At 37.3% G+C, this 27622-nt stretch overlaps 1 protein-coding gene and 1 non-coding gene across 2 annotated transcripts in view; both read right to left on the bottom strand.

The window, feature by feature from the left end:
* Positions 1 to 27622, bottom strand: part of CNTNAP5 (contactin associated protein family member 5) — a 1232224-nt gene that overhangs the window by 509789 nt on the left and 694813 nt on the right. The window lies entirely within an intron of this gene.
* Positions 23145 to 23278, bottom strand: LOC150021815 (small nucleolar RNA SNORA51). The gene has a single exon (XR_016513737.1). It is a non-coding gene; the product is annotated as a small nucleolar RNA SNORA51 (small nucleolar RNA).

Raw genomic sequence — 27622 nt, 5'->3', positions numbered from 1 at the left:
CAAATTCTGCAAAAAAGCAAGGGGGGTGGGGAAGAGTGACCACAGAACAGAAAGCACAATGTTTGAGGCACATTGCACAACAAAGGCAGATTAACTGCCAGTGCCTTCCTGAAGGGAGAAGCTGCAGAAGGTGATGGCTGGGGCAAATTGTGAATGTGACTGTCAGAAAATGAGCTGGCGGAGTGACTCAGCAGAGGACTCCTTACGTAGCCGTAGCCGAGGCAAGCTCATGCAGAGCTTGTGTTGAACTGTAGGGGCTGGATGCACCTTGCATGCCTCTGCATGGCTGGGAACTTCTTACCCTGACTAAAGATAGCATCCAAAAGAGGGTCAAAGGCACTGAGGAGCTGACAAAAATGGCAGATAGTATAACACTCCATAGGAAGAGCTGGATGTTTGGCCACAAAGAAAGTTTTGAGCCAAATTTTGGGGCATGCCAAAAAACAAGGGTCTGTAGCTTTGTCTGTAGGGATGGAGGTCAGGAGGTACGTTGGAAACATTTTCAGCACCCCTCCCCCACAGAAGATGGTAACAGAGTGACCTGTATGGCCAAGCACTGGTGAGCTAATGGCTAGAGTAAAGGCAGCACAAGAGGAGAGAAACTGATGCTGCAAGGACTCAGGCTGGTGCAGAGATGTTTGGAGCTGAACTGCAACTGGGAATGCTGAGCTGCAGACTTCTGCATTTTTGAAGGACTACTTTTGAATAGCATGTTCTGAAACTGATCTGGCTTGGCAGAGGGAGGCAGGGCTATTCATTTTGGGGTATTTTTAAAGGCAGTAAGACTTAATGACAGGAAGGCTCTCTCCTTCATTTCTCTCTCTCCCCCTCTCCCTCTCCCTTCCTTCCTCCCTCCCTCTCTCTCTCTCTCTTCTCTCTCTCTCTCTCTCTCATCTGGTATGAAGAAGTCACTCTCTTGGTATGGGGGATCTTGGTATGGGACGTTAGAGCTTTGTGAAAATTCTCTCCCTCTGGGCTTCTGGCATTTGGATATTCTGGCCCTCTGGCCCTGCTCCCCACACAGACAGGAACTTGTGGGACCAAGAGATATGGGCCCCACCAGGGGCTTAGAACACACAGAAAATAAAAGCCCTCTTTTGGAGGCAGGGTCCCATTCAGTACACATGCCTCTCTGGGCTCCCTGGGACACCATGATCCAGTGTAGCACAGCACATACTTCCTGGTTCACTACATGGAGACTGAGAACAGCATACTCCAGATCCTAAAAGAGAGAACTGCTGTGAAAAGATGGTTACTCTAAAACCCACAAGTACACCTTATAGAGAATATGGAGGTTTGTTTGTATGACCAGCTTATGGACAGATAAGGAAATGGGGAACTTCTGGGCATGGTTTTAGCTTGCAGCCTTTTGAGAAGCAAGGGAAATTCTGGGTCTCATGGGAGAGAAGGGAACCCTGTTAATAAAAGCCTGTTTTCTTCAACACGAATTGTTGAGTCATATATAAGTACACCAAGTGTCCAAAACTCAGTTTGCATGGTCACAGTACCTCACTCCCTACCCCCACCCTTTTCACCCATACCCTTCTCTCACTATCAGATGATAGCAACTTTATACCTACCACTCTCTAGACCCCATAACTTGAGGGTCCTTCGCTTCCCTCATAGCCTGTATCCGAGGTAGGAGTACATCCCTCTTTCTGTCTTCAGAGTTCTGCATTTTACTACTTCTCATCACCTCTAATGCTAAACACTCTGGTTTGAGCCGCCAGAATCTCTTATCTGAACAACTACAGTTATCAGCTAACTGGCCTCATAGCTTTCACATTTAATCCCTTCAGTCAATTCTCAATGCAAGAGCAAAAAAGGTCCTTTTAACACAAGACAGATTATATCGAAACCTTTCAATGCCTTTCTATGTTATTCAGGTGAAAACAACATCCTTAAAATAGCCTACCAGTTCCTGTTGATCTGTACTCCCTTTAATTCTCTGAACTCACCCTATTTTTCTCTTGCCTCTTCATCTGCTCCAGCTGCATTGACCTCCATGTTGTCCTTAAAGCACAACAGGCATGCTCCCTTGTCAGTCTGTGCACTGAAGTTCCCTCAGCCCAGAATGCTCTTGCCCAGATGTCTACATGATCCACTACGCATGTTCTCTCTTCTCAAATGGCACCTTGTCAAAGAGGCCAACCACTAGAATGCTATTTTCGATGACAACTCTCCCTTGCTATGTACCTCTAACCCCTTTGCCAGCCCCCACATTTTTTATTTTAGCACTTACTATTTTCTAACACATGCGTACTCTGCTCATTCATTAAGTTCGTGATTTGTTACCTGTCTCTTCACAAAAGAATGTAGACTCCATAACACCGCTGGTTGTCGTCTACATTCACGGAACACCGATGTATGAAACAGGTAGGCACTCAGTAATTGTTGATAGAATGAATGTATGAACGAATAAATGGAAATATTTCTAGGGTGCAACAGCCATATGAGGCTGCCTTCTTTCAGCTAAGCCTCTTCCGTTAACTACAGTATATCCTACCTGCACTCATTTACCATCATCTGCCTACCACTGAACAGCGCAATAGAGCTGAATGGGGAAGAGTGGAAACAAAAGAACCTCACTTTTTGTTTTTTAATTGGTGAAGTAAAGTGAGACAAGTAAAAAGAACCTCTGTGCAGCCATAGGTGAAGATCAGTTTAAGGAGGGGAGAGAAAACTGGGTGAGGAGGTGGAGAAGATGAACACCATCAATAGAATCCTTTTTAGCAGCCTTCAAGGATGTGAGTAAATGATGCAATTCCTTTTGAGATAACTGGGGCTGTATTATTGGGCACTAACAAGTTTATCACTTATAGTGATAATTATCTCCAAATTGGTCAGAAGCAGCACACTTTTCAACTATGCAACTTAGAACTCCTTTGAAGAAATATCTAGCATTCCTGATAACTCTGTGTATAATTTTGGATAGATTTTAAGAAGCTAAAAAAAAATCTGTTTGGGAAATTCAAATGGCTTATTTAGGTCACACTGATCCTGTCAACCTTTAACAGATATTCAAGTAGGTGTTGACTTTTGTGACTATCCTAGTAATGTTTAACTAAACATTCATTTTCTCATTAGTCTCTAACAAAATATCCTCACCATGAGGTAATCTAGATTTGGCTGCCTTAAATACTTTCCCAAAGACAAAGTTTGAAATGAATTTTGACATGTGTCCACAATTATATCTGAGATGTTATTTTAAAGATATTATTTCTTTTATTATATACATGAAGAATGTAAGACAAGATGAGGGTAAATAACTTGTCCGAGTATGAAGTCACAGAGCAGGAACATGTGCCATGCTACCTGTCATTAAATCCTATATCCTCAAGCACTAAGCAGTCCTCCTTTTCCACATGCTACATGGTCCAACTCCTTAAAAGTGAACTCTAATTATATATCTTAGGGCATCCCATTTTTAAAGGATGAGAGTGGGGGGAGAAGGGCTTCACATTGTTGCCCATTAATTCCAGAAATTTCTTAGCAAACTTAGAGTTTTCAGTTTAGTTCTAAAAATATTTTTGGTGAGAAGATAAATCTTAATGACAATGATAAATCAGCTAATTAGGAATAAATAAACCCACAAGGAAAAATTAAGTGTATTATATCATTACTGTAATAATATATACAATTCATTCTATAAATTCCCTATAGTGGTGAAAAGTGGGGAAAGCATTTTTAATACCTCTTCATTACTAATTCATAAAATCCTTAAAATAAATACCTAAGAAATAGTCCCTGTCACTACTCTGCTTTTGTTTTTATTTTACTTTTTCAGATGACAGATATTTTTTTTACATTTCCTAAGCCTGAGTTAATGTAATTACTTCTAGACTCTTCCTCCTTCTGGTAGAAGTCCTTATAAGTTATTACTGCAAATAAAACAAAGCCATTTAACCAATTCAAAGATTGATGGCATCTTATTTAAAATAAATGTAACTAATGTATAATTCTATAAATATAAATAAATATGAAAACCCATCAAAGTCTATTAAGCAAAATGGAAAGCATATTCATGATCTGTCTTTGTTTTTGAATGTAGGGAAGCTATGGAGCCTTGACTGAGACCAATACATTGGGACCAAGGTGCCCCATGAGCATCACCAACAGGGACCATGTCTGTATCTTCATCACCTAGCATAGTAGATGTCTTCTTTGAGCATGATTTTTTTAATCCCCAAAATGTCTAAATTCAGTATCAAAAGTTGAAGATAATCAAATCATTAGTATTAATATTTTTTGATAAAGAAGGAATGTGGTATTGAAAGGAAAAGATGTTCCCAAAGCTAATCTCAGCCAGAAGTATCTGTATAATGTAACTTGAACCTTTCTGGGAAGAAACTAGCATTCTTGACTTTGAAAAGGTGCTCAATGATATCTATAATGGATTTTAATAGAATTAAGACCAATGTCAGTTTATTGTCAAATTTAAGAGGAATCTTATAGGATATTGTACAGTTTTGTGTCAAGGAGGCTAATAATCATTAATTGATTTTAATTTATCCTTTATTCAAACCAAGCATCTCTAATTCTTCCTTCTTCTTGAAAAAGGATATATTACTCAACAATTAATAATAATAAAATCTTACTATTTGCACCAGTATGAATGGACCTAGAGGGTATTATGCTAAGTGAAATAAGACCAAGAGACAGAATGCATGATTTCAATTATATGTGGAATCTGAAAAAAATAAACAAAACAGAAACAGACACATAGATAGAAACTGATGGTTGCAGAACAGCAGGGTGTGGGGAAATGTTGAAAAAAGTGAAAGAAAATAAGAGGTACAAACTTTTAGTTATGAAATAAGTCATGGGAGTATAATGTACAGTACAGGTAATATAGTCAGTAACATCATAATAACTTTATACAGTGACAGATGGTTACTAGATTTATTGTGGTGATCACATTGTAAGGTATATGAATGTTGTATCATTATGTTGGATATCTGAAACTAACATGATATTGTCTATCAACTAAACTTCAAAAACAAGACACCTGCAAAAAGTGGATCTTTGAATCGGCCTGAGATAGGTATTTTTTCATTGCAGTAAGACTATAATAAAACTGGGGGGGAAATCAGTATTTCCATGGTATTTGTAATTTTTTAAAGAATTTGACCTATTTGAGAGTAAGCCTTATAAATTCCAATTTTAAAAGTATAAGATAACTGATTTAGACCTTAAAAAGCTCCTGTGGTAGAATATGTCAGATAAATTAAGTTCGCCAAAGTTAAATGTTCAATTTCTGAATATTTAAGTTTTATAAATATGTGTCATTCTGTTTGTTAATGCAGTAAATTGTACTGTGAAAATAAATAATACATATAAATGTAGTTTAAAACATTTGAAGGCATTTAAATAACTAAATCACAAATGGAATTAGGCCTTTTTCAAAGTCCTTTAGACCTGATTACTAGTATTTGCTAGACTTATAAATAAAATGCAATATATAAAATGAAGTAAATTACATAAGAAACCTTTTTAAAAGCAGAATTTTGAATTGGTAATTTTAGAAATTGAATATCACTCTTTGAAACTAAAAATAAACTTTTTGAATACAAAAGTTATCCTTTGTGGGCACCCCATTTCCATCAATACCTGTTTTGGCTTGTGATTTGGATCTTAAGTACCAACCCCTCAACTCTGTATGGAGGGAGCACAGTGCTCTTCCATAGGCTTTGCACAAGGCCCCAGAGCTTTTCACCTGGGAGTGACTTTCATTTATTTAACCTAAAACAGTGAATGTTGTCACCAGTTCCTTTGCTTCTTTTCATCTCTTTGTCACCTTAGTGGGTAATTTTTGGTGAAAATAACAGATTTTAGGTTTAATATGTTACCAAAATTCTCCTCTCAAATGCCCTAAACTTTCTTTAACAGCATTTGGGTGACTCTTTTTATTAAAATTCATTCAACCTTAATTTTTATTTTATTTTTTGTAATTTGCAAGTATTAAGGTAAATGTATCACCTCCTTTTATTTGCATCATTTTAAAAATATTTAATGGTTATTTAAAAAAATGTTTCCTAAGGATTTTCTTTTGTTCTACACATTGTTCCAATGCTTTTTTTCTGTTGTCTCCCTGTTACATTTTTTTGCTATTCATGCTACATGTGAAGGTAATAACCAATGACACAGTGGGTGGAATTTCCAAAACTTAAAATTATGTATCTGCTTTGACATAGAAATTATATTTCTTATAATAATGATCCAGAAGTACTTTTTTTAACTTACAAAGATACATATAAAATTATTATCATTATTAGTTTAAAAATGAAAACAGTCTATGGTTTTAGAAGTGGTTAATAAATGATGGTACATTCACACTATAGAATGCTATGAGGCAATTAAAATGAATATGTGAGGATACTGGAAACTTATCCATGTATAATATACTTTTAAGGCCAAAAGCACATTATAGAGTAATATGTTTGTTACAGAAGGGGAGTGTCCAAAAACCCCCAGAGCTTGCGGCTGGGGGATGGGGAGAAGGAAGTAGCTTTCAGGATGCCTTCACATACCTGAGGCTAGGGGCTAGTGTCTTTGTTATGCAAAATGGCTTTAATGAATCCAAGGTGAGGGAAGATGGGAGGGGTCTTGGACTGGAGGATAGTATGGAAAAAGCACACAGAGCCTGTGTGAGGTTCTGTGAATGGTCAGAACTGGGGACCATGCCGACTGCATCACAGAATGCTGTTAGGGATTTAAAAATAAGTGGCAGACATTTTAACTGGATACACCATGCGGTTTTAACTGGGGACTGACCATGCGGTTTTGAGAAGTTCTCCATGCAGGTTTGAGGAGGTGGTTTTGGAAAGAAAAGGCTGGGAATCTACGCAGTTTTGGATTAAAAGCTGGTGGACACCACAATACAGAAAGACCTTTCCAATCAGAAATGAGTGATTGGCAGCTACCGGTAAACCTGAACTGTGTCTAGGAAGTAGAGAAATGGTTTATCTAACTTTTCTAAAACTAGCCTGGTTTGGTAGGGGGAGGAAGGAATATGTATTTGTGGGTGTTTTAAGGAACATAAGACTTAATGGCAGAAATCCAAAAATAATCTAAATCTATATAACTGTTAAATAAATAATTCTTTTTCTTTTCACTAAACTCTGGTATTGAGAATTATAATTATGGCAGTGTGCAATTGGGCCCCTAACTAAACAGCCCGTGGGTGCTAGGTTTCAATTGGAGCAGATCAGGGGTTCTGTAACATGTTTAGTTTCTGCTTTTAGTGTCCTTTGTTTCATACAGAGATTAAGGTCTGATAGTATATAAACCAAATCAATAATCTGTTAATAGAAGGTAACTGTGGAAATGAAAGTACCGTCTCAGTCTCTATATATTTCTGGTTTGGTCATTTTTTACAATGAAACTGGAAGAAAATAGGTACATGGAATTTTTATTTTGCTTTTAAACAACAAAGAGGAACTGAGTCCACTTAGGAAATGGTCTCTAAGAAGAGATGTAGTGATGCCATCCCAGGAAACATTCTCATGGCAGGGCCAAGACCAGCTGAACAAGAGAATAGGTCCAGGCCAATTAGTCTTTTTTTGATTCTTGAAGCTACTGAGACTCATTTCACTACTTGTTCACCAGTTGGGACAGAGAGGACATTCAACCCAGGTTTAACTGACCACCCTCCACCTCCCTTACTAAACTCTGAAAATAAAACTCAATGGGTGGTGCCTTGGCTCTTTGGAACTAAGCCCCTCTGGTAATACACTCTTAGTGATCAATATTCATTATTGCTCTCTATCCAGGCATGTACGTTTTAAAAGTCACTTGTAAAATTTAAAGGAAAATACTTTTTTTCTAAGAAAAAAGCACAATGGTTAACTGTGTGCTTGACTATCTTTCTAGTGGCTGTTCAGATGTATTTATGATTTAGACACATGTACACCCCCAAAATCCTCAACTTGAACTCATCTCGAGGAAGTCATCTGTTAACACATAAATCAGCCTAAAAAAATATTTAGTGTATTTATACGAACATCTATAAAAATATTTTCCCTAATATAAAATTTCATTCTTCTCCAGTTTCCATAATAGATTAAAATAAATAGAACATCTATTGTAGGCCTTTGAAATTCACAAATGTTCAGGCAAATGCTTATATACAAATGAGTCTGAATGTATTTACACTTAATTATACTTCTCTTGTAAAAAGTTATTTCTTTTTAAAAGAAAACTCATCCCTTCTTTTACACAGTTGAAGGTCAATTTCAATTTCTATATTCTTTCCTCAGAGACAGAACAAAACATTTCAACAGTCCTCTAAAAGCAAGCTGAATAATGTAAGTCTTTTAATGAAGCTCCTACATTAAAAATCATTTAGGTTGCATTCCTTTGTCTGTTTGCTTTAATTAGAAGCTGACTGAATTGATCTTGTTTTAGTCAGATAGCCTTTCTGAAAGCTTTTGGAACCTATTTCTATGCCTCTCCATTCTAGCAATTACATTAATCCCATTTTACCCCACAGTTGGATTTTCATTATAATTGAAATTTGTTGTAATTACAACAGATGCAGACACTAAGGAATTTAGTAAATAAAAGGAAAGTTAGAAGCCAGTTTCTAAATTTTCCAGGGTCTAGTTCACAGCAGGGTGTCAACTGTCAATTGTTGCTGAGATAATGGACAAGGCAATGATGGTCAAATAAGTTTGCAGTGCACATCAATGGTCCCAGTAGAACCGTTGGGGTTTAAAACAGACCTGGGTGCCCAGAGAGTGCTATCCTGCCTGCACTAACTTTGGTGGCCAATGTACAGGAAAATGGAAAGATTCTCTCTCTACACTTCTGCAAACCTAAAATTTATGACTGAGAGATGCTCAGTGCATTTCAAAGGCTGTCTCTTCAAAGCAGATAACGTTTTTAATCAAAAGAATTTTTCAGTGCTATCTATTCCAATACTGTAAATATGAGAAGCAACCTGAGGTCATGAATCCAATAGCACATCATTGCTACCAGGTCACTTAGGAAGTAAAGATGTATATCGTCTTTTCTAAAATAATACACAATATTTCCTTAAAATTGCAGGGGAAGATAACTCTATCCTTTTGACTAAATAAGGTAGAATCAAATTTCTGTAATCAATCCATTTGTCTCAGTGGCCTAAAAGTGATTCATAGGAACAAAAACGCACAGTCATGTACTGAAAGCCTCTGGCTTTAAATGGGAGGAAAATCTGGTCTAGTTCTGTCTGTACTTTATATTAGTTAGGTAAAAGGTTTTATGGACCTTGAAATAGAATGCCTTTTTATTTTATTTTATTTTATTATTATTATTTTTTTTTGGTGTTATATAGATGGTGTTTTAATGGTTATGTTGGGGCTAATTAGAAAATGCAGAAAGTAGAGCTCTCCAGATCATCAGACTGGTCTGATTCATAAATTTTAGGTTATTGTTCCTATTCAACTATATGTGAAAACAATTCCATTGTCTGGATCAGTGCTTCTCAAATTTTCGCTAAAATGTAGACTGTGATAGAGTAGGTCTGGAGTGGAACCCGAGGTTCTGGACTCATGAAGAGCTCCTGGAGATGCCAAATGCTGCTGGTCTTCATACTGCAGTGAATATCCTGCAGAGATGGTTCAGGTGGGCTGAAAACTGTGGAGCTTCCCCCTTCTTTGTTCTGCTATTGCAAATGTTTCTAATTGCTTTTAAAATTAAAATACTACACTTTTGTGGTGTCAGATTTTAATGCAATGCACTAACAATATGCCAGTTTTGTACTCCAGGTTAACCCTGAAGACATTGATATAAATCTTATACCTTTCCTGTGTATTCCTGGGAACAAGAAAACATTGTCTGGAGAAGAATGTCATAGCCACGTGTCATGAGGTCTGCTCAGGCTTCTGCTGGCAGAGTAGCGTAGGGGAGGGCACTGTGACACTTAAACCCAGTTAAACCTACTTAAACCAGACAAGTGTAGGAACATCTGCTTGCCACATGTCCTTTCCACTGCTTAATAATGAAGCAGGAACAGATAAGTAAGTAAATATGACATCTAAATATTGCCATGCTATAGAAGTTTATAACACTTACTGTGCATTTACCTGGCTTTCTTATTTGTAAAGATGTATACGGTTCTCAAATTTGGAATTAAAAACTTACACTTATTTTTTAATGCTTCTGAATAAACCTTATTAAAATACCTCCTATTGCAAGACAAAGTATTCACAGTTTTACAAGTTGGCAGCTACATATCTCTATGAATGAGGGTTTTCTAAATATTTAACAAACAAAAAGGATAGCAACATAAAATTGACATTGAGCTTAAGGTACATCTACAATCTGTGACCCTCTGGCCAACACATCTTATTATTTCCATAGACCAAGTTTATAAGTATTTAATTTGATTTTCAAATATTGCTTTTATCTGTTACAGATAGTCCTATAATTTTATTTAGTAGAATAAAAACATTTTATTGTCAAAAAAAACACTACTCATGTGATATAAGCCAAGGACACAAGTTGCAATTAGGTTTATCCACCTTGCTACAGATTTTATTATCCAGACTCCTTCCGAGGTTTTATTTCCCAGTAAGACTAGCAGTGTCCAGTTCGGCCCTGACTTCTGTGGGAACTACCATGGCCTCTAGATAGCACAAGCAGTGTGAGCAGACGTGGCACCCACAGGGTCAGTATTACCCAAAATGCTGTTCCATTCGGGCATACTTATAAGGTTCTTTGATTTTCACTTTAAAGGTCATGCAATACAACTAAACTTGAGATGGTGTTTGAGAACCAGAAAATCGGGCTCTTATTTTTGAGCACAGGGACTTCGCTATGACAGAGTGAGGACTGATCTGCTACCATCCCCTTGTGTTCCAATTAAGGTATAGTGTGGGGTTCGTTCATAAAGGTGACAGAATGCATTTCAATAACCCAGATGTCAAATTAGAAAGCCCCAACTTTAATCCCAGTTTTGACACTTTCTAGCTTGCATGACATCTGAAATTACATATGCCTTTCCAAGCTTTAATTTTCTTTTTAGTAAAGTCAAGACAATCCCCAAATTATTCTTCAAATGCTAAGCTCAGTTAGCTACCCAGCCTGTGCATGCAGATCTGGAATTTCCATTCTTTGTTGCTAACCCTCAGGAGCTGGTAAGTAAGGTCATACTTTATTTTTACTCATTTAAGTTCCATCATTTCCTGTCCACCTGAGCAGCACCTGGCTTCCTGGAGGAAACTAAGCAGCTACTGCTCTGTGTTAAAGATCTGCATCTGGTGCATGAGATCTGGGGTGTGAGAGGTGTGGCAGCAGAGACAGGAACCAGGCTCCGTGGCCATGCTCTGCCTTGTGACAGAACTGCTGACGCCTGGCCTGCTGCTGACAACACTAATGTCAGTCCATCAACAACTTCATAGGCCCTGACCCTGCATCTGCTCTAGGAATGGGTTCTGAATCTTATTTGAGCTTATGTGCTATGACACATGCAATGCACACTGTGGAGAACACAAACAAGAAAAAAATATACTAACTTCTGCCTTATATAATTATATATTTCTTCTTTCAACTTGTTTAGATTTTTTCATTGTTAAACATAAAAGTATGAAAAATGAGGTTTAAAAGTTTTTCATGCTAATGAAAACTTTAGTTAGAAATATTGAAACTTTAAGCAATCTTAGGTCAAGGAGAAGACATGGGCTCACAGAATTCAAATAAAAGCCAATAACTCTAATGAGCAGGGAGAACAGGGCCTTTAGGAAAAGCTGACCCTGGGCACTTGAATACAACTTGGGGCTTGCTCCTCCTAGGCCAGGCTTTTGTTTTCTCTGTGCCACTTAATGTGCTAGACTTAGTGCTAGGCTATCAGAACAATTATTTCAGCTAATCACTAAAATGACCCTATAAGACAGCAATCATTATCTCTAGGAAAGTAAGGATCACAAATTAAGCTGCTCATTTAAGATCACAGAAGTTTAAAAGGCAGCTGTAAATCCAGGTATGTACAAATTAAAAACAAGTGTCCTGGGCATTAGAATGAAGATGGGAGAAAAAGGCACAAGAAATACCTTGATAGGTAAATGTTTGCTTTGTTGAGAAGAGGAAAGGGAAAGTTAATGTTGATTTATAATCCCACTTTGTCTAAACTACTGATCACGTCATGAGTGATTACTCTATTTCTGATACTCCATTTTAGTGTTTCTAAAAGTCTTATATGAATTGAGTAGTCTGTGTTAAGAAAGGACTCATGATCAACTATATTTGTAAAATTGTGATGTTCCAATTGATTCCCCTCTTGTGCAGATGTCAGGTCATGGGTAAACAACTACACACACACACAAACACACACACACACACACCCAAGTAATCCTGCAGTAAAGAAACCCATTTAACATTACTTCCTCTAGCATTTCTCAAAGTTATATGAATGAAAGAATCATTTTACACAAAATACCATTAACATTAGACAGAACTAGTAGTCTAGTCCCCCACTGTGAAGAGAAAATTTGCATGAGCCTATATTGCGATGAGCTCAATAAGGACTTCTTTTTATTATTGTATTTTTTCATTACCATTTATCCCCGTTATACCTATGTCCCCCCCCACAATCACCACACTGCTGTCCATGAATATTTTTTCTTTTTTGCTCAGTCCCCAAAATTTTATTATTTAAATCTTTTGACACAATATTTGTGACAGACTGACCCACAGATGTCCTGGTGTTTGAAAAAATACAGATTACAAATCTTCAACTCAGATCCACTTTCTCAGACTTGTAGGGGCCAGAAATGTGCATTTTTAAAGTACTTTCCAAGTGATTTTTATGCACTTTAAATTCAGATATTACTATCCCATAGGGTTAGGATCAAATCACAAGATTGCTTTTAACCTATTGGTATCACTGAAAATTCTTCTAGATTAATTAATACCTGCTGTCTGGTGTGTGTCTTTATTTGAAGCCAGTCAACCAGCTGCTCCAGAGACCGCTTAGGTGACCTTTACCAAGAAAGCATTGATTAATTTGTGATCCTTACTTTCCTAGAGATAGTGATTGCTATCTTATAGGGTTGTTTTAGTGATTAGTTAAAATAATTGTTGTGATGGTCTTGCACTGAGTCTAGATGGACTCTCAACACAGCAAGCACTGAAATCCAATCCTGACAAAATCCCAGGACCATAAGTTCCCAGAACTGTGACTCATGTTGGCAAAATCACAAGAAGTTTGTGTGTAGTAGAACTTCAGTTTATACATTTACATTGAAAACTGTGATTTACAGAGGGCCCAATATTTCCACCGGATTGACAAACATGTTTTCTTGCTTAAGTAAGCTTCATCAAGTTGCAAAATATTAGAAGGCTGTCAGTTAAACTTGAAATCAAGACAGAATAGTTGCAGCATTTCTAGATTTAATGTCACTACTTTCTGAAAGACTGATTGATCTAAACTTACACTACTGAGTGAACTCACCAGGTTTTGTATCCCAATAGGGTACCCTTTTACTTCAAGTTCTTTGGATTTGGGCATGCAGTTTTTAGAAATACGTCAATAATTATAGAATGTACTATAATATTTGGAATTTAAAAAAATGATTATTTTCTTTAAAAAATTAGAAACCAAAGCCTTATTGATAGTCTATAATTAGATTATAAGTACATATTTTCTCAAAGTATGTCTTTATGTAGATCATTTTGAAGTGGTCAATAGAGCAAAAGAATACTTGAAAGGAATAAAGTTATCTTCCTAAGTAATATAAAGTTTCTGACATTTTGAACTAGTAAATATTAAACCACTCTCTGTCAGGATATTGGGAGAAATTAAGACAAACAATGATAAGACTTTCTCTTCTTATGTAAAGGTCTTTGGGGAAGGAGTACTATGAAAGGTAGGGACCATGGACCTCTACAGCCTGGACTGCTAGGGGTGGTATTATATTTACTTACCAGATTGTCATTCTGAGACCCAAACTTAATCTTCAGAATTACCCCAAAAGCAACCTCAAGGAGAAAAGGGTCAGCTCTATGAGGACTAGCTAGGGCAGATTGTATGGTCCTGAATTAGCTGATAGTCACTAGTAACACATGGCTATCTAAATCTAAATTTATTGAAATAAAATAAAATAATTATGACTTTCTTAATCATAATACCCACATTTCAAATTCTCAATAGCTGCTAGTGACTGGGTGTCAGATAGCATAGAAGAGATCATTTCTATCATCACACAATGATCAGTGCTGGCCTAGACCAATTAGTATTTGATTCATTGAAGCAAACTCTTATGCTACAATGTTATATGTTTCATCCATTTATAGGGGGAAATATTCAGACCCACAGTGGTTCTCCCCTCTGACATCAGGAGTAAAGAAATGCAGGGTGAGAGAGAAGATGGCGGAGAAGTGAGGGGAAGCTGCACTCTCAGGCTCCCGAGACCCGTCTGTAGTTTGGACTAATTACAGACAGAACATCTCAGTGAGCAGCTGGACACTGGCAGGAGTCAAGCCTTGGGCTGCTGCATTAGAGAAAAACTAGGAACAACTTGTTTATTGAGGATAGTGGAGGAAAAAGGGACTAGATGGGATTTCTGACTAGGGTGGCTACCCGAGCTGCAGCTGGAAGTACACAAAGGCTTTTTGGTGACCACAGGCTTCCCCAGAGAGGAATCAGGAGGAGAGCGGATCTCTGGCCGCTGGCAGAGACAGGACTTGACCAGGTGGCATTGGCGCTGAAAGACAAGAAACAGCGTACTGCTGTGCATGTGAGAACGTGATTTTCCTTTATATTTTTCTCTTGTGAACTGCGGAGAGGAGAGGAAAGGTGGGGGTGATAGGACATTTTTGAGGAGCACATGTGCAGAAGTTCGCTTGTCCACTTACCAACCCTCCCCTTGGGTCACGCAGGCGCGCATAGGGAAGTGCCCTCATTCACTGGCCCAAGTGCGCGGGGCCACGCGTCCAGGTGCCCCTCAGAAACACCCCAACAGACATAACATCAGTGCCCCAACGGGTTCAGGGAGGACCCACTGGACACGCAGAAGACCGTGCACAGACACACCTGGCCAGCTCCAGTGGGCACCAGGCCAGAGCGCATACCACTTGTTCAGGCCCTGCTCATACCCACACAGGCAGGTGCAGGAATGGCGGGCAGCAGCGGCGCGGGAACAGCAGGCACCACCGACTCACAGACACTCATTTCCACCGTGCACAAGGGTCTGGGGCCCCGTCCTAAGAGGCAAGAGACCAACTCCTGGAACGTGCTTGGCAGGCCTGAGGAAAGCTCTCTAGCCACCTTGTGCACACAGGGGCATGTGCGCAAAAGCACCTCCACCGGCTCCAACAGTTGCCAAAGGAATGCGCCTTGCCGGCCACAGCAGGCGCACACCGCAGCTGCAAGGAACAGGAATCTGACCCGCCTCATTAGACTAGCTGTGGACCCATAAAAAGAAGACGACACACAAAGGCTGAACTGACATCTCCACAAAAGAACTCAAGACAAAGTGGATAGAGTGACTCTCAATCAACTAGCCAGAAGGAAGATCCTACCAAAGAGCACCTGAAATATAACCAGACAGCATAAACAAATGACATAAAGGGTACACCAAGAACATCAGACTCAGGAGATCAAAGAGACTGCACCACTGAAACCCCCAGATCTCTTATAAAAAATCTCATACCACAAAGGTGGGAAGTCAAAGCAGACAAACCCAAAAAACAAAAACAAATAAGAAGAATCCAATATGTTAAGATGCAGAAACAACCTCTCAATGAAAAGAAAAGAGGAATCCCCAGAAAGAGAGGTGGAAGGAATAGACATAGCCCAAATGTCAGACACGGAATTCAAAACAATGGTGGTGAAGAAGCTCAATATACTTGACAACCTTAAAAACAACTATGACAACCTCCAAGGAAGTTACCCACAGCTCCAAGAAAATTACAGTGAACTTTCAGAGAACTACACCAGCATAAAAAAAGACATAGAAACTATCAACAAGAACCAGGAAGAAATGAAGAATACAATCTCTGAACTGAAAAACACAGTAGAATCAATCAAAAGCAGACTAAATGAAACAGAGGATCGGATTAGTGAGTTAGAAGATAATGTAAAAAAAGAAAAAAATCCCAGACAATACAGCAAAATGAAAAAAGATTGAAAAAAGTACAAAGAAGAATTAAGGGAATTACAAGATAGCATAAGGAAAAACAATATCAGAATCAATGGAATTAAAGAGGGATCAGAAGAACAAGGAATTGAAAAACTGATAGGAGTAATAGTGACAAAAAAATTTCCCAACCTGATGAGAGAAAAAGTTATGCAAGTGCAGGAAATGCAGAGAGTCCCAACGAAGAGGATCCCCCCAAAAACCCAATCCAAGGCACATCATAATTAAAATGGGAACGTTCAAAGACAAAGAGAGAATCCTAAAAGCAGCAAGAGAAAAAGAGCAAAAAACATACAAGGGAACTCCGATAAAACTAGTGACTGATTTCTCAACAGAAACGCTACAAGCCAGAAGAGAATGGTCAAAAATATTTCAAGCAATGAAAAACAAAGGCCTACAACCAAGAATACTCTACCCAGCAAGGCTCTCATTCAAACTGGAAGGAGAAATAAGAAGTTTCTCAGACAAAGGAAGACTAAAAGAATACATCTCCACCAAACCAGCATTGCAAGAGATGCTAAAGGGAATGTTCTAAGAAAAAAGAAGAAGAAAAAGAGGAGAGGAACAGAGGTACAAAGGGAAATGAATAAATACCTGTCAATAATAACGTTAAATGTAAATAGATTAAATGCTCCAATTAAAAGATATAGGGTAACAGAATGGATAAGAAAACAGGACCCACATATTTGCTGTTTACAAGAAACACACCTCAAAACAAAAGATTTACATAGACCAAAAGTAAAAAAATACAAAAAAATATTCCAAGCAAACAGACCTGACAAAAAAGCTGGGGTAGCAGTCCCCATATCAGACAAAATGGATTTCAAAGCAAGGGCAATTAAAAGAGAGAAAGAAGGACATTTCATAATACTTAAAGGAACAATCCATCAAGAAGATATAACACTGATAAATATATATGCACCCAACATAGGAGCACCCAAATACATAAAGAAAATACTAGAAGACCACAAGAAGGATATCAACACCAACACACTCATAGTGGGGGACTTTAACACTCCATTATCAACAACAGACAGATCTTCGAAGCAAAGAAACACCAAGGATATAGAAGCATTGAACAACACACTAAACCACATGGACTTAACTGATATATATAAAACTTTTCACCTGAAGGAAGCAAAATATACATTCTTTTCAAAGGATAATGGGACATTTTCAAAGATAGATCACATGACAGGACACAAAACAAGCCTCAACAAATTCAAGAAAATTGAAATCATATCAAGCATCTTTTCAGACCACAATGCCTTGAAACTAAGAATCAACCTCAGAGAAAAAAATCAAAGACATCCAAAATAATGGTGAATGAATACCATGCTATTAAATAATAAATGGGTTAACAATGACATCAAAGAAGAAATCAAGAAATTTCTGTAAACTAATGATAATGAACACACAACAGCCCAAAACCTATGGGACACAGCAAAAACAGTCATAAGTGGGAAGTTCATAGCAATACAGGCATATCTGAAAAGAATAGAAGAATCTCAGATAATAAAATCTAACCCTAAAGCTACAAGAATGAGAACAACAACAACAAACAAAGCCTAGGGCAAGGAGAAGGAAGGAAATCATCAGGATCAGAGCAGAATTAAATGACATAGAGACTAAACAAACAATTCAAAAGATCAATGAAATTATGAGCTGGTTCTTAAAAAATATAAACATAATCGACAAGCCTCTAGCTAAGCTCACCAAGAAAAAAAGAGAGAAGACCCAAATAAAGAAAATCAGAAATGAAAGGGGAGAAATCATGACTGATACCACAGAAATACAAACGATTGTAAAAAATTACTACAAACAACTGTATGGTAATAAATTTGACAACCTAGAAGAAATGGACAAATTTCTAGAAACACATAACCTTCCAAACTGAATCAAGAAGAAGTAGAAAGTCTCAACAGACCAATAACAAAGAAGAAAATTGAAACAGTAATCCAAAATCTCCCGGCACACAAAAGCCCTGGACAGGATGGCTTCACAGGTGAATTCTACAAAACATTTAGGGAAGAACTAACTCCTACCCTCCTCAAACTATTCCAAAAAATTCAAGAAGAGGGAAAAATCCCAAACTGTTCCTATGAAGCCAGTATTACCCTAATTCCAAAACCAGGTCAAGACACAACAAAGAAAGAAAACTACAGGCCAATATCACTGATGAACATCGATGCTAAAATCCTCAATAAAACTTTGGCAAACAGGATTCAGCAATTCATCAAAAAGATCATACACCACGATCAAGTGGGATTCATCCGAGGGATTCAAGGATGGTTTAATATTCACAAATCAATAAATATACTACATCACCTAAATAAAATGAAAGGCAAAAATCACATGATCCTATCAATAGATGCAGAAAAAGCATTTGATAAAGTACAAGACCCATTTTTGATGAAAGCACTCAGCAATATGGGAATAGAGGAAGCATACCTTAACATAATTAAGGCTATATATGAGAAACCTGAAGCCAACATCACACTCAATGGACAAAAACTGAAAGCATTCCCCCTGAAATCAAGAACAAGACAAGGTTGTCCACTCTCTCCACTCCTATTCAACGTAGTGTTGAAAGTCCTAGCCACAGCAATCAGATAAGAAAAAGAAATAAAAGGCATCCAAATTGGGAAAGAAGAAGTAAAACTATCATTATATGCAGATGACATGATAGTATACATAGAAAACCCTATAAATTCCACTAAAAGACTACTTGATATAATAATTAAATTTGGCAAAATAGCAGGGTACAATATAAATATACAGAAATCTGAGGCATTTCTGTACACTATCAATAAAATATCAGAGACAGAGACAAAAAAGAAAATACCATTTACTATAGCAACAAGATAAATAAAGTACCTAAGAGTAAACTTAACCTAAGAGATAAAAGACCTGTATTCTGAAAATTACATGACATTGAAGAAAGAAATTAAGAAAGATACAAAGAAATGGAAGCAAATACCATGTTCTTGGATGGGAGGAAGCAACATCATCAAAATGGTCATACTACCCAAAGCAATCTATAGATTCAATGCAATCCCTATTAAAATACCAATGACATATTTCACTGACCTAGAACAAATCCTCCAAAAATTCATATGGAACCAAAAAATACCCCGAATAGCAAAAGCAATCTTGAGACAGAAGAACACAGCAGGAGGAATCACAACACAAGATATCAAACAATACTACAAAGCCTCTGTGATCAAAACAGTTTGGTACTGGAATAAGAACGGACATATAGATCAGTGGAACAGAATAGAGAGCCCTGAAATAAACCCAGGCCACTATGGTCAACTAATATTTGATAAAGGAGGAAGGAACATAAAATGGAGTGAGAAGAGCCTCTTTAACAAATGGTGCTGGGAGAACTGGACAGGGACTTGCAAAAAAATGAAACTAGACCACCAACTTACACCACACACAAAAATAAACTCAAAGTGGATCAAAGACTTAAATGTAAGCCATGACACTATAAAAGTCCTAGAGGAAAACATAGGAAAATTTCAGATATCCCACATAACAATATCTTCATGGATACATCTCCTAAGGCAAGAGAAATAAAGGAAAACATAAACAAATGGGACTACATCAAACTAAAGAGTTTCTGCTCAGCAAAAGAAAACACGAGCAAGATGAAAAGGAAACCAACCATATGGGAAAACATATTTGCCAATGACATCACAGACAGGAGACTGATCTCCAAAATATATAAAGAGCTTATACGACTCAACATCAAGAAAACAGACAACCCAATTAAAAGATGGGCAAAGGAACTGAAAAAACACTTCTCTGAAGAGGACATACAGAAGGTCCATAGACACTTGAATAAATGCTCAACATCATTAGCCACCAGAGAGATGCAAATAAAAACCACAATGAGATACCACTTTACACCAGTGAGAATGGCCATCATCAACAAATCAACAAACAACAAATGCTGGCGAGGATGTGGAGGAACGGGAACCCTACTGCGCTGTTGGTGGGAATGCAGACTGGTAAAGCCACTATGGAAAACAGTATGAAATTACCTCAGAAAACTAAAAATGGATCTGCCTTTTGAACCAGAGATTCCAGTGCTAGGATTATACCTGAAAAATTCTAAAACACTAATTCAAAAGAACTTATGCACCCCTATGTCCATAGCAGCCCTGTTTACAATAGCTAAGTGCTGGAGACAACGTAAGTGCCCATCTGTAGATGAGTGGATCAAAAAACTGTGGTACATTTACACAATGGAATACTATGCAGCAGAGAGAAAGAAGGAACTCCTGCCGTTTGCAACAACATGGATGGAACTAGAGAGAATTATGCTTAGTGAAATAAGCCAGGCAAAGAAAGCAAAACACCATATGATATCACCTAATACAGGAAACTAAAGAACAACACAAACAAAGGAACTAAATAGGACAAAGAGCAGAATAGCAGTCAATGGGGGGAGGGGGGAGGGAGAGAAGAGGGATAAGTAAGGGAAGGGTCTAGTCAAAGAACGTGTATAAATAACTCATGGACATGGACAATGGGGAGGGATAGGATTGTGGGAGGAGGGGTGGGCTGGGTGGGGGAGAGAAATGGGGGAAAATGGGATAACTGTAATTAAACCCCCTCCCAAAAAACAAAATATATATATATATAAAAGAAATGCAGGGTTTGCATTCAATGCCATTTCTATCTCTTTTCATGTAATGTTGCACTGGAGAAATGGAACTTTTTTTTAAGTGTCTGAAATTGAAGAGGTCTTAACTCAGTTCTTCAGCTATAATTAGCTTTAGCCATTTGACTTCATTATTTATGATTTGTTTTTTTGCCACTCTAGCTTTTTAGTTTTTTGATACATTCATCCTTTAGAAATACTAGGTTTAATCTAAGCATAGCCGAGCCTAGCATAGACACTGTATCTTCAATATAATCCATTAAGGCCTAATAGATGTTAGTTTAATTTTCAAAGAGCAATATTATTTCCATTATTTGCAAATTAACTTCTCATAAAAAAATACTTGCTAACTGTATAATATTGGAAAACTTATTTAACACCCACACACCCAGTTCCCTTGTTTGTGAAATAGATGTAGGTCATTTTAACATTTTACTATTGCTCTCCATACATCTGAATTAGCAGAGGGAAAGCCCAGCATGGCCCCTGGCTTGTAGCTGAATTTTGCCAAACGTAGGTGACTCTGGTTAGAGTGTAGTGTAGAAAAAATAAGGGAAAATCTAACAGAAGAAGGAAAAGAAAAACTTCTGTATACTTTTTTTCCCTACAAAGAGGATTTATTTATTTACTCTTTATTGAATTTATTTTTACATTACCTCTTACTTCCCTTATAACCCCTTCCTCTCAGCAGTAACCACACTGTTGTCCATGTCTATGAGTAATTTTTCTTTTTTGTTCAATCCCTTCACCCATTAAATCCCCCCCTTGTTGTCACCCTCTCAATATATGAGTCTGTCCCTATTTTCTTTGTTAGTTCAGTTTGTTTATAGATTCCACATATGAATGAAATCATATGATAGTTGCCTTTCTCTGACTGGTTTATTTCACTTATCGTAATGTTGTCCAGGTTCATCCATACTGTCCCAAAGAGTAGATTTTCTTCTTTTTATGGCCAAGTAGAATTCCATTGTGTAAGTGCCCCATAGTTGTTTTATACACTCATCTACTGATGGACTTTTGGGCTGCTACCATATCTTGGCAACTATAAATAATGCTGCAATAAACATTGGGGTGTTTATGTTCTTTCAAGTTAGTGTTTTAGGTTCCTTCGGATATATTCCCAGAAGTGGGATCATTGGGTAAAAAGGTAGATCCATTTTTAATTTTTTGAGATATCTCCATACTGCTTTCCACAGTGACTGCACCAATCTGCATTTCCACCAGCAGTGCATAAGGGTTCCCCTCTCTCACACCTTTGTCAGAACTTATTGTTTGTTGGTTATTGATGATAGCCATTCTGACAGGTATGAGATGATATCTCATTGTGGTTTTAATTTGCATTTATCTGATGATTAGTGACATTAAGCATCTTTTCATATGTCTATTGGGCATCTGTATGTTCCCTTTGGAGAAGTGTCTATTCAGATCTTTTGCCCATTTTTCAATTGTGTTATTTGTTCTTTTGTTGTTGAGTTTTGTAAGTACTTTGTAAATTTTGCATATTAATTCCTTATCAGATGTATCAGCACATATGTTCTCCCATTCTGTGGATTATATTTTTACTTTGTTGATGATTTCCTTTGATGTGCAAAAATTTATAGTTTGTTTTAGTCCCATTTATTTATTTATTTTATTTTGTTTCCCTTGCCTGGGGAGATATACCCAATAAAAAAATTGCTATTAGAAATGTCCAAGATTTTGCTGCCTATGTTTTTCTCTAGAATTTTTATCGGGTCTAACATTTAAGTCTTTGGTCCATTTTGAATTTATTCTTGTGTGTGATATGAGAAGGTGGTATAGTTTCATTTTTCTGCATGTATCTGTTTAATTTTCCCAACAACATTTATTGAATAAACTATCTTTAGCCCATTGCATCTGTTTATTCCTTTGTTGAATATTAATTGACTATAAAGGTGTGGGTTTATTTCTGGCTTCTCTATTTTATTCCATTGATTTATGTGTCAGTCTTTATGCCAATACCATGCTGTTTTGATTGCTGTTGCCTTATAGTACAGTTTGATACTAGATAGCATGATTCCTCTAACTTGTTCTTCTTTCTCAAGATTGCTGTTGCTATGTGAGAACTCTTGTGGTTCCATATAAATTTTTGAAATATTTGTTCTAGTTCTGTGAAATAGGTCATTGGAATCTTGATAAGAATTGCATTGAATCTATTGATTTCTTTGGGTAGTATAGACATTTTAATGATGGTAATTCTTCATATTCATGAACACAGCATGTGCTTCCACTTATTTGCATCTTCTATTTCTTTCTTAAATGTCTTATAATTTTCCAAGTACTGGTCTTTTACATCTTTGGTTAGGGTTATTCCTAGATATATTATTCTTTCAACTCCATGTCTTCCCATTCATAACAAAGACTGCGCAAAGGGCCTGGGTTGAGGTGTATATGAAGTAGGTTTACTCTGCTTCCTCTTTCTGTACATTTGGTGTAAGAACACAGCCTCCTAGTTGCTTACAAAGAGGATTTAGATGGTGTTTGGAAAAAGTGGAAGGTAGCCCTCTATGTGAGAAGACACTAGAGAATGTGGCATAGCCAAATGATGTGTAAGTTTCTGTCAGACACCTTTGAAAAAATATATAAAGACATTGGTGGCAAAGTATGGATTATGTATGAATTCAGTGTTGCTCTTCACCTTCTGATAAACAGCTGGCATGTTTACAGGCACATTGCCACTCATCAGTAACATACTTTTGTTCTACTCCTAACAGGTAAACAATGACAATTTCACAAGTTTTCCCAACTTTAGTCTCCAGGAACTGCTGAGAGTTCACTGAATACAGAGGGTGCACATTGAAATCCTATTATCAGGAAACTGATGGCACCTTCTCATAATCACCAAAGAAATTTTGTATGCTTTAGAGCTGCCTTCTCTTTAGGCTCACTTTCTCTTGCATATCTACCTCCATTTTTTTTCTTAAAACAAGATTATAATATGAATAATGTGTTTGCATTCTTCCTTCCAATGCAATATTTATAGATGGCATTGCTCAAATACACCACTATGGTTTGCTTGTCTAATTTTATGATTGCCCTTGCTAAACAAAAACACTTGCTTGCAGATGTTCACAGAAGGAGCACTTCACACCATTTGAATGGTAACAGCTGGAACCAGCTGCTCTTCTCAGGCACTCTTGCCATTCAAATAAAAAGTTAACTGGGGTGAACCACATTGGAAAGTTGTCAAGATGAGAAAGAAGTAAAAAGTTTTAATTCCAAAATCTTGGACAGCAGTCAATAGAGTCTGTAATGTGCAAAAATGTTAAAAATTCTCAAGTTCATTCCATATCTTGAGGCAGTACTGTATCCAACTCCAAGTGTGTTGAATTTCATAAGCCTCTTGTGTAGTTCATCCCCAGCTACTAAGAGCAAATCCTTTGAAGGTTAAAATATTCAATAAAGAATTGCAAAAAACATGCTCTCAATTGACTGCATCAAGAACTTTGTCTAGAAAGGCAAAATGCAGATATAAAGTAGGGAATAGTCATGATTAGGAACAAAGTGAAATAGACAAGAAAAGTGCCAGAGTAAGTAAGGAAGACAATTGTGAACATCAGCAGCATTCGGGAGACTTCACACAGTAGGTAGAATTTGAACAGGCCTTTGAAATATCAGCAGCTTTTGAGGAAAAAAGAACTTGGAAGGGAACTCTGAAAGTGAAGTAGCAGCAAGTACCTGAAAGCTGCAATGAGTGAGACTGGCTGTTGAGGGGCAGGCTATGGTCCATTTGAGAGATAAGTTTCTACTGTTATTACCATTTCTGTTTGCTGCCAAAATGCAGCTCAGATGTAGCTTCATGGCCCTCAGTGCCATGAGCTTCGTTGTGCACAATGTATGATTGCTTGTCTGGCTCACTTGCTTTTGAGCTTCTTGAAAACAGATAATTAACACACACACACACACACACACAAACATATAAGATAATCATCAAATGCATATAGACAGAATGAGGAATTAATGTAGGAGACAAAGGTGGGTAATAAAGGTGGATAGGAAGGAAGAGGCATGGTCATGGGAGACCTCAAATGACAAGCTGGAGGATTTGGATCCTCAGATTTAATGCCTCAGGCTCCATCATGTGCTGGAGAATATGTGAAATGCATGTACAAAATCTGAATTTCACCATAAATAGAGTTGCAATAAAATATATATTTTAGTAAGAAAGAGATATACAGCAAATTGTCTCTAAGAGAGTAGTTCACAGCTATTTTATGTTCCTATCTAAAAAGTGCTTTTACATTTAGAATAATTCCATAAAGAGAAATTGTGTTATGAATGCACTATGATGTGGAGAATAAAATGGTTGCAAGTGAAAATTTTCATGTAGTCAGAAGCACATCCTTGGGGCCTTTTCATGTGGGTCTCTATAGGCCTCTGCAAATGTGGGTTCAAAGAAAGTCCATTATGGAACCCCAGGGTTTTAGAGCCATGAAGATGTGCCTTGCTCTTGGTCAAGGCTTGGTTTTCCTGTGCCTCTCAGATATCTCAGATGTTGAGGAGTTATTTCATATCCATGGAAATAACAATAATTTGTATTATTCTCTACTATTTGCTTGAGTCCCTGCCAACCATGTTTTCTCATTTTCCCCATGTGTATGTGTTTTCACACAACCCCAGGGTTGCAGCTGCTTAACATGAGCAATAGTAGTAATTGGGATGACCTTTAACATGCACATTCCTCCTCTCACTTTCCAAGTCTCCTAACTCACCAAACTGCCAGCTCAAGTAATCATTCTCACCTTTACACTGATGTTCACTTTGGGTGGGCAGACATGGAATTTTTTTCCTTCTGTTTTGCTAAGTATAGGTGTAGCTTATATATGTATAATATTAGGAATGCATTACCACGAATAAGCACTTTACCTATTGCCAGGGTACTGGTGGTGGTGGGGGAGGGGGATTAGCAAGGAGGTGCTATTAATGGCAGATAGAAGAATTCCTAGCACACTCGTGTTTTGGGAAAATGTAGGAAATATGTTTTTAGTTAAAATCCCAGTTAGAAAGCCTCTAACACTAAAGAAAGAAGAATTTTTCCTTCTTATCCCCTGAAACTTCACAGCAGACAGTGATTTCAGCAGAGAATGCACAGGCAGGACGTTGAGATCAGAATCACCAGCCAGAGGCATAGGAGGCACTAGAAAGTGCAATCTTCTGAGACATTCACTCATCAAGATTGCAGTGACCACAGAACCCTTACATTTGCAGAGAATGCGGCCGCATCTCCCTTTCTTGGCACACTGTTCCAACTCCATATAAGCTAGCCTTTCTTTCAGGTTTTCTTCTAGTACTCTGTGTATTTTATTCATGTCAATATTTGGGAACTTATATGTTTACTTCCGTTGTTATTTGGTCAAAATCTGTGTCCCTCGACTGAGATTTCTAAAATCTGATATAGTCTACTATGTTCAGCACTCAACTATATCCTCAGCTCCTACCCAGCACCTTATACATCCAGATGTTCCAAATACATGGGACAGATGAATAAATAAATAAAGGAACAAATAAATACAGGAGTGAATGGCCCATAGTAATAAAAGACAGCTCCTGTATCCAAGAACATGAGAAAGGCCAGAGCCTGGGAAAAATCAGTGAATCTCTATCATTGCTCTCTCCTAGGCCCAAGACAAAGAAATGTGCCAGCCCACAGAAAAGAGCTATTGAGTGAGTGGTTGAATCACATGAAGACTGTCTGTCAGCAAGAGGAAAAGGAAGAGCATCAGGACCACTGGATAAATCATATCATTTGTGCTGTGTGTGAGTATTACTCCTATATGCTGATGTGGAGGCATATGTTTCATTTCAGAGTATAAGCTCTTGTAATTCTCAATAAAATTATTCAGTTTAATCTATAAACCTTGAGTTGTGTAAGAACCACAGCTGGGATGATGATGATGATGATGATGATGATGATGATGACGATGATGATGATTTTATTTAAATCAGGGATAGCCCCATACCTAATGATTGCAGTGAAAATACAGTTTTTCATTATTCATTCATCTACTGATGGGCACTTAGGTGGCTCCCTTACCTTGGCTATTGTAAATAATGTTGCAATAAACATAAGGATGCATATATCTTTTTGAATTAGTGTTCTGGGTTTCTTCAGATAAGTACTCAGAAGGGAAATTGCTGGGTCCTTCTTTGTCTCTTGTTATAGCCTTTCGTTTAAAGTCTGTTTTGTTTGGTATAAATACTGCTATATTAGTTTTTTGTTTATTTGTTTCCATTTTTATGAAATATAATTTTCCCATCCCTTTACTTTCAGTTTGTATGTCTTTGGATTTAAGTGAGTCTCTTATAGACAATATATATAAGGGTTTTCTTAACCATTTAGCCACCTTGTGTCTTTTGACTTATTAAGTCAGAGGAAGACAAATACCATATAATTTCATTTATATGTGGAATCTAAAAAGTAAAATAAACAAACAAAACAGAAATAGACTCATAGATATAAAGAACATTTTGATGGTTGCCAGAGAGAAGGCAGGTTGGGGGAGAGGGTGATAAAGGAGGAGAAATTAAGGAGTGCAAATTGGTAGTTACAGAATAGTCATGGGAATGTAAAGTACAGCATAAAGAATATAATCAATAATATTGTGATAATTATGCATGGTGCCAGGTGGAAATAGATTTATAGCAGTGATCACATCATAAGTTATATTAAATGTCTACTCACTGGATTGTGCAACTGAAACAGATATAATACTCTATATAAAACTACAATTGAAAAATTTTAAATATTTTAAAAATAATGTTTTTTAGCATAGGTAAAAGCAAGAAGGAAGGTGAAGATAACATCATTCAAAAT

This window comes from Furipterus horrens, unplaced genomic scaffold, assembly GCF_987537825.1.
Source record: "Furipterus horrens unplaced genomic scaffold, mFurHor1.1.pri manual_scaffold_1, whole genome shotgun sequence".
In the NCBI taxonomy this organism is placed as follows: Eukaryota; Metazoa; Chordata; class Mammalia; order Chiroptera; family Furipteridae; genus Furipterus; species Furipterus horrens.
This window is presented reverse-complemented; position numbering and strand designations above follow the sequence as displayed.